The following is a 12,343-nucleotide window of genomic DNA, read 5'->3' as shown; positions in this document are numbered from 1 at the left end:
TGTATCTGGGTTGCATCGATTATCCATGCCTAACTCTTTATAATTAATGGGAGCCATGCTGCGTTTGTGTCTTTAACTGTCGTCTTGTGTGAAACGCAGGTGTCACCGAGATCATCGGGGCCCGGGGCCTGGTGTCACATCCACCAATCATACCGGGGCTAAGTGCAGATCAACCAATTACACACCAGCTGTGCACACAGAAGGGGGGAGAGGAGGTGGTGGGGGTGTGGGGGGCAGTAAAAGAGGATGCAGATGATAGAGAGACACAGAAAGAGAAATCTGAGCAGAGCCGTTTTGACAGGAATGGCATGTTTCCCTTTTTCTATTAATAGTCGAATGTTTGGTGGTTGAGTGAATAACTGATGCTTGATCTCTCATTCAGTTGGTTCCCAAATGGCTGCTGCTCTCCTCTCTTCTGTTAGACACAGAGATAGCAAAAAAACATTCACTCTTTCTTTCCAAACTTTATTCATGCCAAAGAGCCAATGAGGCAGAATTTAATGGAGCTATAAAACAGTTTTTCACTACTATTACTATCAATAATATTATGTATCTATCAGTGTAGTATTGCTCTACTATATACATCATATCAGATGTTGGATTTGAGCAGTTTTGAATAATAAAAATTTGTAGATAATTCTCTGGACTTTCAGCAAAGTGGCAACTGGTAACTTAATATCATATGTTAAAAAAAAGCTAAATATTGTTTTTCACTTTAAATCTGCATTTACTGATTTTTGGCCACTTGGGGGCGGCAGAAACAAGTTGTGAACACGACACTATCATCACCTTTTAAGTTGATATTTTGAATTTATTAGTAAACAGTTACTTATTTACACATCCAGCAGTCACAGAGCAACATTGTCATTCATTTGGAGTCGTGTTGCTGTCCACCTGGTGAATGTCAGTCCAATATTCACTCTTTTTTAGCTCTCTGCCAACCCCTGTGGGAAATATCTGGCTCTGTCACTGCAAAATGCTCCACTATGTTCACCAGCTAGTCTCTATCTGTGTCTGTTTGCCGTGAACAGGTAGTGTACAGTGGGTTTCTAGAGCTTTTTCTCTGAAAACAGTTGCCTGCTGTGGTGGAAATCTGCCAGACTGCTGAACACATATTGTTATTATAAAAACATCATTATCAAAACAACATTATGTCAGACCCACCACTTATAAGATATACTTTATGAAAGGTACAAGGTAGTGAGATACTGGAGCTTCAGCCTGGAAGCAGCTGTGTGTGCAAGTCAGTTAAGTATTTCCTCTTAATGTAAACACCCATGGTGATTTCAGGTAACTAACCGTATCATATTGAGTTAAAAGAATGAATTTGTCTGAAACATGATTTATTTACCAATTTCATCAATTTATCACACTAAAAGCCAAGCTGGGCAATTCAAGATATAGTTACAACTTTTGCAAAGTGTTGTTTTTAAGTTTTAGTTTGAGAGTAGATTAAAGACATGAGATACAGTGTGTTAATTTGTAAGCTTAAGAGGTGTTGGAAGGCGTATTTCTAGGTAATGTTGGTTTGTTAGCGAGTCAGTCCACCAATTTGGTCCAGACTAAAATATCTCAACAATTACTGGGTGGATTGCCGTAACATTTCTTACAGACATTCATTTTACCCAAGGGATGCAGCCTGATGACTGTATTGATCCTCTGACAATTTAGATTTTCAGTGTCTTGACAACTATTGGATGGATTGGCATAACATTTGGCACAGACATTCATGTACCCTCTCCTGATGAATTGTAATAACTTGGGTGATACCTTATCTTTTCATCCAGCACCATCCTCAGGTCGAAATTTAAATTTGTTCAGCATTTTTAGTTTAAGACCAAATACCTGCAAAACTAATGTCATGTCCATCAGCCTCCACTGTTGCTCACACTCTAAGATGGTAAACACAACAAAGTTTATACTATCAAGATGTTACTTTGGCTTGTGCAAGAAAATTGGTATCTTTTTTTCTCACGTAACTCTTGGAATTCAAAATGCAAAAACAGATAGCACTGCCTACAACAACTACAACTTATACAGAGTGCGTATATTTCCTTGTAAATGTGTAGTTCTGCATGTTTAAATCAGTAAAAAGTTTCTTTTCTTGAGAACCACTGAGCCACATATCCCAGTTGCTTATGATTATTCACTGTAAATGTGTTCCCAGTGATCCCAGTTTATAATAAGTGAATGTTACTAAATTAATACTGTATACTGTAGTGGATGGATAATGATTCTGAAACCCACAGCGATGATGACAAGTCTGAAAATCGAGAGGAAATGAAGACTAGAGTCTCCACTCTTGACGTTTGCTTCTGTTTTAGAGCACTTCACTTTTAAATTCAAGTGGTCGTTACCCCTGGAAGAGAATGCCAAATAGCTTGCTCGGGTTTCAGAGAAATCATACAGATATTTCTCTGCTGAACCAGTGAAAAGCATATCTATCTGTGATAAGACATGAGCCCTGCCTGGTTGTCAGACTGATAGCCAGACATGTCTGATAGATAGACAGACGTTATCATATTCCATCCATTATAGATATTGTTGAACATGTGTCAAAGGGAGAGTATGTATAAGTATGTTAAGCAGCTATGGTGGCCAGAGGGGAAAAAGGCTTCTTATAATAATTGGAAATATTTCCTGAAAAATATATGCCTGCATTCCTTAAGTCCTATTTAAAAATTCATGCAGTTGCCCCTCCTCCACTCAATAAATAAGCACTTAATAAAATGCTAATTAATATTTAATTGTCTCATTGTGCATTATTAAAACCATAATGAGTCAGTTAGGCATTTCTCATTGATTTTGCTAATTAACCGTGTTGATATAGACTTGGAGATACCTCTTTATTTGTTTACTTAAAGTACTTAACCTGGCTGAGTCAATCTGGATAAAAGAGAAAGAACAGAAGAGACTGACAGACAGAAAAGAGAGCTTCAGTGGTGCAGTCATTAAAGATTATTTAAAATGCATTGATAATGTCCAATTCATTCCATGCCAGTTTTAAATGTTTTCATCTTTTTATACCCATGCTTATCCATCCTGTGATGCAACACTAAATAAGCATAATTATACTGGTTATAAAGCCATTAATTAGGCTAATTAATTTCAAATCCAACTGTGGTGTAAGGGTTAATCAACCGGCAGAAATAAGACAGCCCACGCACTCCTGTCTGTCTGCAGATGAAAAGTAGACATAATGCAGTGGATTTGTCTGTCTTCTCTTTTGCAGCAGTGTGAAGGTCTGACTGTTTCTCCTCAGTGGGGGCTCTCCCTACTGAGGTGTTTACTGGTGAATCTCTCCGACTGAATATCAGCAACATCAGTAAAGTATGCGTCATACCCTTGGTGTTGTCCTTAGTACAGAGATTGGATGGTTATAGAGACCGTATCCTGTCAAAGAGTCCTTAATCAAGACTTTTACACTTGTTCCAGCTTATTCATATAACATTTACATCACTGTCAATGCATTATTACAGACTAGGTAGGCTATAATACAGTTTGCACACACTCAAGTGCTACAGAAATATAAAAAGCAAAACACAGTGAAAAGGATTAAGGATTAATTAAAAACAATAATTAACATATAAGATAAAGAAAAAGAATAGAAATACCTTAACCTATAGTTTGTTTACTCTGGTCCAAATTAGTGAATTACTTATTAACTTGATGTGTTTTCCTCTTTGTTCGGTTTCTTTTCACAGAAAAAAATTCACACAAATTCATCACTAAAAGCAACATGATAACAATGTACTCAACTGCTAGTCCAGGTCAGACCTCGATTCATTCCTCTAGCAACTGTTGATTTGCTAATCCACATCCCAGTGCGCAAAGTACACCTGGCTACAGGAGCTGTTTAAGTAACTATGGTGACCAGACATCCCGGTTTGTCCTGGATTGTCCCGGTTTCAAGCTGGGTGTCCTGAGTCCCGACAAATATCTGTAAAACACTAAAATGTCCCAGTTTTCGACATTCACTGCCACTAACCACAATATGTCATATCCCTCCAGGACTTTCTATGTTTTATGTTGAGACTTTTAGTTTAGTTTCTTTTTATTTTGAAATGTCTTATCCTTGTGTTTTGTTACTTTTACTTCCTGTTTCCCCACCTTTCATGATTTCCTCATGTGTTTCACCTGTGTCTCGTGTCACTCACCTATGTTTAGTTAGTAATCAGTCCCTGTGTATTTAAATCCCAGTGTTTCCCCTGTTTAGTTGCCAGATTGTCTTCGTCATACGTTTTGTAAGTCAAACTTCTAGTCGTTCCTTGTTGTTTCCCTCATGTTATCTCAGTGTTCCTAGTTAATTTACTTTTAGTTTCCCAGTGAGCTTTTCTTGTGTACGACCTGTGGACTGTTTCTGGTATCTTCGCTTTCTGCCTTTTCTGCATCTGAATTTGTTTGCCATGCAGACGGACACTCTGGTTCTGACCGTAGTAGTCTATGGATTTTTGCCTTTGCCTCGTCCTCATCTGACTGTCAGCCTGATCTTGTTTTTTTAATAAACATTATTATTTTGAACTCATCCCTGGCTCCCCGTGTTGTCCTGCTTTTGAGTGATTCACTAACGTTCAAACGTGACACAATTAAAATAATATCGATAATATTATACTTGTTTTCAGCACTTACATAGAGGTTTATCATGTTCTGCCCCACTCATTATTACCTAACCCAATATAAAAACATAAGCAATGCACCAAGCATCTGAATTCAACACTGATTTGTGTGTATGTGTCAATCAATTAATGTGTCGTTGTCAAGGCCGTTGCTAGTCTATGACGCTTGTGGTTCTTTCTGACAGAACCAGTCAGTATACTAACGGTTAGCTATCATACATAAGAAAGAGCTCCAGGAGGCTTAGTCCTTCCTTCATAAAGTACCTGGCAACGAAAATGCTGCATTCTGCACACACTGCAAGAGTACGTTTTCAGTCGCACACAGTGGAAATGCTGATGTAAAAGATCATATTAAGATGGCCAAACATAAGCGGTGGTTCCCCCCGAGAGCTCCAGAAAAGAAACTCTAACTAAGTAGAAAAGACTGCAAAGCATAAACTACCCAGCAATCTTCTTAAATCTAACTTTAAATCTTTAAAGGCTCTTTTTCGGTTTTTGTTATCAACAAAGTGCAATTGTGATTTAATGTTTTGATGTTTTAATCTTTGTAAACTCTCAGCCAGCTCGTGGCATAGTGTCGTGATGATGTGAGTTAAAGTTATTTTTATGTTAAAGCCTATAAAGTTCTTACAGGCTAAAACTTCTGTTATAATTATATAAATAAAATTGACTTGACTTGATTGACCTTAAACATAAGCAATCTAAACTTTTAATAAATGGTTTATAACACACTATAACGTAGTGGTTAGCAGATATAAGTGTTTAGTAATGTATCCGACAACAGCTACAACTCCTCTTATGGGCCACCCGTATATAGAGGCGGGTGTATGAACAGACAATGAACAACAATATAGTAAGTTGTGCTAAAATAAAGTATGTCTTCATAGGAGAAGTTATATCCATTATATCTCCTTATAACTACATTATAGTGTGTCCATTTATTAAATGTTTATGTCCTGCTTATAAATGCTAAACAGAGTGGCTTAAAGTTAAGTGTTAGAAGATATTTTTCTCAGAAAATGGTGGAGACCGAAACAGAACTAAAGGTGAGTGAATACTGGACTTCCATTCATCAGACAACCAGACACATGACTTCAAATAAATACTGATGTTAATCTATGCCTGCTGGATGTGTAAATAAGCAAGTGTTTGCTAAAGATACAGTGTTTGCTGTGTATATTTATTTAACCTTTATAGAGATACATGATCTCTTTTAAAAGGGAGACCTGGAAATGGCTGCATAAAATAAGTGTCACAAAGTTGCACAAAGACACATCATTAATTCACAACAATCACATCTAATGCAACAAAAACAGGACACGAGAAACATAAAAATGGACTATTTAAAACAATTACATTCCTCATGAAACATTTAGACCAGTTCTTTTTATATATCTTCTGCTGTCTGCTTCTGTCTTGCCAGCAGTAAGACAAAGGTATATAAATTGAGATTTGGTGGTTTTTATGGCCCATATGTTCTGAATATTATGAGCATAAATAAGCAGTCTATTGCCATAATTTAATATTTTCCTGTCTCCTTAAAGAAACCTTTAGTCTAGCGGATGAAAGTAAAAGCACTTTGTCACTTCGTTTTCTGTGAATTGAGGGCTTCTGTGGACAATAGGCTTCTTGCCGAGAAGTGAGTAAGAAGTGTTTGTCCAGTGCTTTAATCTGCGATGTCAGACTGATATATGGCTCTACTAAAAGTCAAGGTAGGATGGATAAATTGATGCATTCAGAAGGGCATCTTGAAGTTTCAGCTCTTGTATCACTATCAGAGATACTGGTGGGGGTTTCCCTCTGCTTGAGTGGATGGTGTGTTGGCAACAGACCTGATGAGTGTCCTACCCTTCACTGGTGGTGCAATAATTTAGAAAATAACAGTAGTAGATTGTTCAAACATTATCCCTGAGCCAGAGAGCAGTACTGGAAATGAGAAGACGATGCACAGCGTTGTGGCTCATGCAAATATCAAATTGCAGATTCTCTTCCGTTTCACATACTTCATCCTCTGAAAGAGCTGTAGAGGCTCAGCCGTTCATCATTGCATATCCGTCCTGTAAAAAATGTAAATGTTGAGCCAAACAGGCTGACCTGTATTGGCAGCTTATGTGCCAGCACCAGCTGGAATTTGTTGGAAGATCTGGGTGTTTTCTCCTCAAATACTGCATCGGGTGTAGGTCACATGCATTTTGGGAGTGCTCAAAGCCCAGAACACAATCACTGTAAAACGTATGACACACAAGAAAATAGATTTGAAGCTTAAAAAAATACTCTGAGCTACAGTCATGCACATATAGTCTGAGTGAAACACAAGCTATTACATGACCAACACTAAATGGCTATATTATGGGTGATCAGGCTGTATTGTGCTTGAGTTACATCCCCCACATTACCTTACAGACAATGGCCTACACACGCACTTATAGTTACATCCAGGTAATTTCTTTTTTTTCTTATGTCATTATTGAATAGGAGATGATGTGTTTACTTTCTTTCATTCACTGTGATCCATAGTCGCTGTTGGTCACATGTTTAGTCACGTTTTTAAGAAAGGGCACTGCTTAGCTACAGTTGCTATCATTGGTGTAATGGTACGTGTATTCATCCCGAACCGTTCGGTAAAGGATGTTTGGTTCAATGAGCGACTACCTCGGTTCAGTTTGCTCTGTGACCCAAACAATTACTGTCAAAATAGTTTAATAATCCACTTACTCGGGTGTGTTAAACATTTTGGCAGTGCACCACTTAGCTGTAAGTGTTAATTTCGTTAACGAAAACTATGACTAAATATGTTCATCAACAACCTTTTTTTCCATGACTAAGATGAGACGATGACGAAACGGCACAGACGTCATTAAACACTAACTGTAACTATATCAACATGCAGTATTAGACAAAATAATAGATGAAAAAAGACGAGACTACAATGTAGTTTAAAAGATAAAGACTTTACCAAAATCTCCCTTTATTTTTGTTGACAAAAAAGAGGAGACAAGATATTATAGACTGTTTTTTTTTCTTTCTAAATTACAATACAGATATTCTGTGGATGGCATGTGCTGCAGTTTCGTGTCCTGAGTTGACTTGCTTTTCTATTGTACAGAAAAGCAAGTTAATGGTAATAAGTGAGTGCAAGTGGTTATATGCTGAGGTGTGTGTGTTAAACATAATCTGATAGCTATAACACTAAAATGTCAACAGTTTTCATTGACTAAAACTATACTAAAATAGTTATGTTCTCTTTGACTAAGATAAGACGAAAATGCCCAGACTAAAAACTTGACTTAACAAAAACAGGATGAAGTTGACTAAATATGATAAAATAGAAACTAACAAGGACATTTGACACAATATCTCGTAATCTTAGTTCTAGGACTAAGAATAAATTAAAAAATAGTTGACAGAATTTACGCTACCTAGCTGTAGCATGCTCATGGATGTTTGCTAGCTGGCTTAGCCAAGTTAGCCTGGTTACCCATGCTCATGTAGTGTCACTGCCATCGAAGGACAAACAAGAGACCCGAGCCGGACGATCCTCCCATGACATTGAGATCCACTTTATGGGAGCATTATGGTTTCTCTGTCAGGCGCAGCGATAATGGACAAAGATTAGTGGATGAAATGAAAAACCCAGTCTTGCAAATTAGCCGTTTATGAGCAGCATACAAGTGTGCATCTGGCAGAGAAACTATATGAGGGGGTATCAGAGTGAAAACTGGAAAGACCAATCTGTGAAGCTGGACTATGTGCAACACCCTGAATGCCTTCCAGGAGAGACTGCCACAAAATATGCACCCTTATCCCCCAATTTAAACAATATCACCCCCCCTGTGACGGTCAGCACCTTTGAATGAAGCCGTTCGGAACAACTATAAACACATTCGATTTCCGACATGGTTGGACAGCATGTTGTAAGAACCAGGTCTGATTGACCATAAATCAGCATAAACCAGCTGTCAGCAGGTGTCCTGACTCCTAGCAAGAAACAGAAAGCTTGTTTTGTTGGGCGTCTGTGGCTCAGGAGGAAGAGCGGGTCGTCCACTAATTGGAAGATCAGCGGTTCGATTCCCGACTCCAGTCCACATGACGAAGTGTCCTTGGGCAAGATAGTGAACCCCAAATTGCTCCGGAAGGCTGTGCCATCGCTGTGTGTGTGTGTGTGAATGATTAGAAAACTACTCCTGATGAGCAGGTTGGCACCTTGAGTGGCAGCCTCCTCCATTAGTGTGTGAATGGGTAAATGTGGCTTGTAGTTTAAAGCGCTTTGAGTTGTCAGAACCCTAAAAAGGTGCTATTTAAATGCAGTCCATTTACCATTTTCCTTCTCCACTGCAGCACAAATAAACTATTTCAGTAATAACGCTGACCAGTGATGGATGTTTACAATTTCCAAAATAAAGGGCCAAAATGTTATTCTCTACCTTTCTTTTGTTTTCTGCTATTAACATACTGAGCCATGACACGAAAACTGAGGTAGATACTGAATTGTGAATTTTGTGTACAGTTACACCCTTAGTGACTATGCCTTAACCTGTAAGCGCAGGGCTATCCAGCTTTAATGGTTGGGCTTCGAGAAGGAAAGCTTGAGCAACCATCAAGCTGCTCAGCTGGTTCTGGTGGAGAAGAGTCTCTCGTTTGTGTTTGTCCTCTTCTAAAATGTTTCTCGAAGGACATGAAGACGCAACATAAATCTTCCCATTAAGCAAAATGTTCTTAGATCATTTTTAAATAAGACAAGTGTATGTGCTTTACCTTTGATAAGGGAGCATGTGATTTGTGCGCCCTTTGGTCCAATTTGCTTATATGACAATATGTCAGGAGCATTAATTAGATACAACCTGTCCTTTATGCCTGCAAACCCAAAAGCAGAGACTCCATCACAGCACAGGCCTGTGTGTTGGTGGGGATGGACTCCTCTGTTTGTGCACATTCTACAGTAAGTGTTGTGCAGTATTTTTCATATTTTACTGCTGGATGTGATTGAGCTTTTATCCAGGTTTGTGCTCAACAGTGGTGCAAAGGACATGAACAAGATAAAACCATTGAGCTGCTCCCTAACCTTCTTCAGTGCAGACTCGTGTTTGTACTGCAGCATCTTTTTTTGGACTGCCTGGGAACTTAAAGGAGGCAGGTATGTTACTTAGTTATGCTAGAGTCCTAAGAAGCTTTGTAAAAGCGTAGTTATGTTTAGATGTTGACTACAAATGAAAAGAACTGAGTGCTGCTGACTCGACTCTGACAGGTGAGCGTCGATCCAAGATCAAACGTCCTGGACTGTGTAGTATTGCTGTTGAGTGGTAGAATCTTCCCGACTGTCAGATGTGATTAGGACTCTCCCTTGCTGCTTTTGTGAGGGTGTTAGTGCTGATGTGCATGTGTCAGCTGTGCTGCCCATCACATAGCAAGAAGGATAGCTGAGGAGGGACAGGTTATTCTCTATCTGGATGCATAGGCAAATTCTGCGGGTGCTTTGGAGCACAGGCATGTTGGGAGATATGACATAGCAGAGGGTAGGCAATGCAGAGTTTTAACTGTGCGCTAAACCTGTGTTCATTCCCATATTAAACCTTCTTGGTGTCCTGACAGTCCCCTTAGGGTTTTGACAGTATGTTGATAGAAAAGTACATCTATTTGCATCACCTTGTGAACCGTCTGATCTGATTCGCTCCAACATGTGCACAATATCTCTCAAACCGAGGTCATTGCAGCCAGTGTAACGCATCCAGCTGATTAACAACTAGACCTTTTAAAAAACATACGTTTATAGTACAAGTTAGAGTTCTCCCATGGCACCAAAAACCTACAGGGCCACGACTGAGCCTCCAAAGGTGGCTGAGGATACACCATCTATCTTTGTACCAGTCACCCACAATATTGCTTTATTTAAAAATAATTATTGTGAGCAGTGCAAGGTTTACTAATTATTTCCTGTTATGTACAGTGTCCCATAGAGTTTCGTCTAGGCTTATGTTGATCTGTTGTGCGATTTTTGATTAAACAGATCTCCAATAAGAACTTAATAACTACATAACAGGTTAACTTAATACTAACTAATGTATGACATCCTCATGAGTGGTGAGGGTGGGGGTTAAGGTATCGGACACCCTCTGGGAATTTATTGATTCAGCTCCTATGTCTGGATGACCTGGTGCGCTGTTGTCTGCAGTCAATCGGTTTAATGTCACAGAGAGTTGGAATAAAAACATAGTGGGCCTTCATGGCTCACTCTGTTGGCCTCACTGTTGCACAGCTTAATGTGATGTTGGGTCACAGCAGGGTGCAAAGTTATCAGGACTCCGCTGAGAAGTCTATGTGAAATGCAATGGTATTTTAGAAGTATCTCCCACCTATGGTTCCTATTGCACCCACAGCGGCCTGAGGAAGGATGATGTGTCTTATGAATGGTATCTCCTGAAGGGTTTACCATTTTCTTTATTAAAATCTGTGCAGTTTGTCTTTACTTTTTAATTGTTCATTAAAAAAACAATCTTATGTACTCGTACGGTAGCACTGAATACACTTTTGGTTGTTTGAGAGGGACGATGTTCTAATTTTTGATGATATTATTGACTTTGAACGGACTAATTGTGAGTCTCTTCACTTGTGACAGAAGCCTGCCAAATGAATGTCAGTAAGTACAGTGTAAATGTAAGTGAAGACTTACTGTAGAGAATGAAGAGTAGCATTGCCTCTGCCAGGCAGCCTTTATAAGGGCTAATTAATCAGGAACAAACAATTCAAATTTCCAATGTGCAGATACACAAAAATGGGTGGCAAAGCCTGCAATGCACCATTTGAGGACTGATTGTAGGACTGGAGTTTCAGTATTTATCATTGTTGTTTGTAACCATTGTTTACAATTTAATTACAGACCTGTCTCCACTGTAGATGGGGAGATGGTGGTGCTAAACGTGATTACAGAGTTTGTTCTTGTATAGACCATTTAATTAGAAGTACAGAAGTATAGAAAATAGCTCCCGTCTCAGTTTATTTCCTGTCAGGTAGTGATATTAGTACACACTGCTACAGGAAATAATACAAATAAACCATTTAAAATGTTCACTTTAAAAGTGTGAAATAGTCTAATTGGCATTGTTTAATGTGAATTAACTTACTCTGTAATTAGAGTATGCTCTGGTTTGCTCGGCACTACTTTAACACATCTCTCAGGGACCATAAGAAAGATCTGTGGACCCTTATCCCCCAATTCAGGAAAAAGAATGCTAGAAACCAAAAAGACTCCTGGGAACACGACCATGCTCATTTTTGCTGCAGTCTAACAGCACATTTTTCTCCAGTTGTATGCTGAAAAGTGCTATTAGTCAATATTAGTCAAAAAGGCAGACCCAAATGGTTAAAACTGCATTTGAATAATTAAATAAACCAGCATTTTTTCCCTCCATATTTAGAATCTAATGCCTGTCTGCTGTTTTTTTGGTGCACAGCAGAGTGCAGCCCAGCCCTCTGTGTAACAGAACCAACAGCTCTGATTAACCAAAACTGGAAATGTAATGAGAAACAATTCATCATGCAATACAGCCAGCCTGTGACACAATGTAATCTATTGATCACAACAATGTTGAATCTGATTATTTTAGGAAACATATTGCTTTCCTTGTAAGAATAATGATACCTGCTTCTCTGTTTGTGTGTTGAACTGGCAAATCTGCTTCTTATTATTTTGCTGTGAAATAATATAGTATGTTCAAGGATGCACTGTGGAG

This window comes from Thunnus maccoyii, chromosome 13 (assembly GCF_910596095.1).
Source record: "Thunnus maccoyii chromosome 13, fThuMac1.1, whole genome shotgun sequence".
In the NCBI taxonomy this organism is placed as follows: Eukaryota; Metazoa; Chordata; class Actinopteri; order Scombriformes; family Scombridae; genus Thunnus; species Thunnus maccoyii.
The sequence above is the reverse complement of the archived record's forward strand: the minus strand, read 5'-3'. Positions refer to the sequence as shown.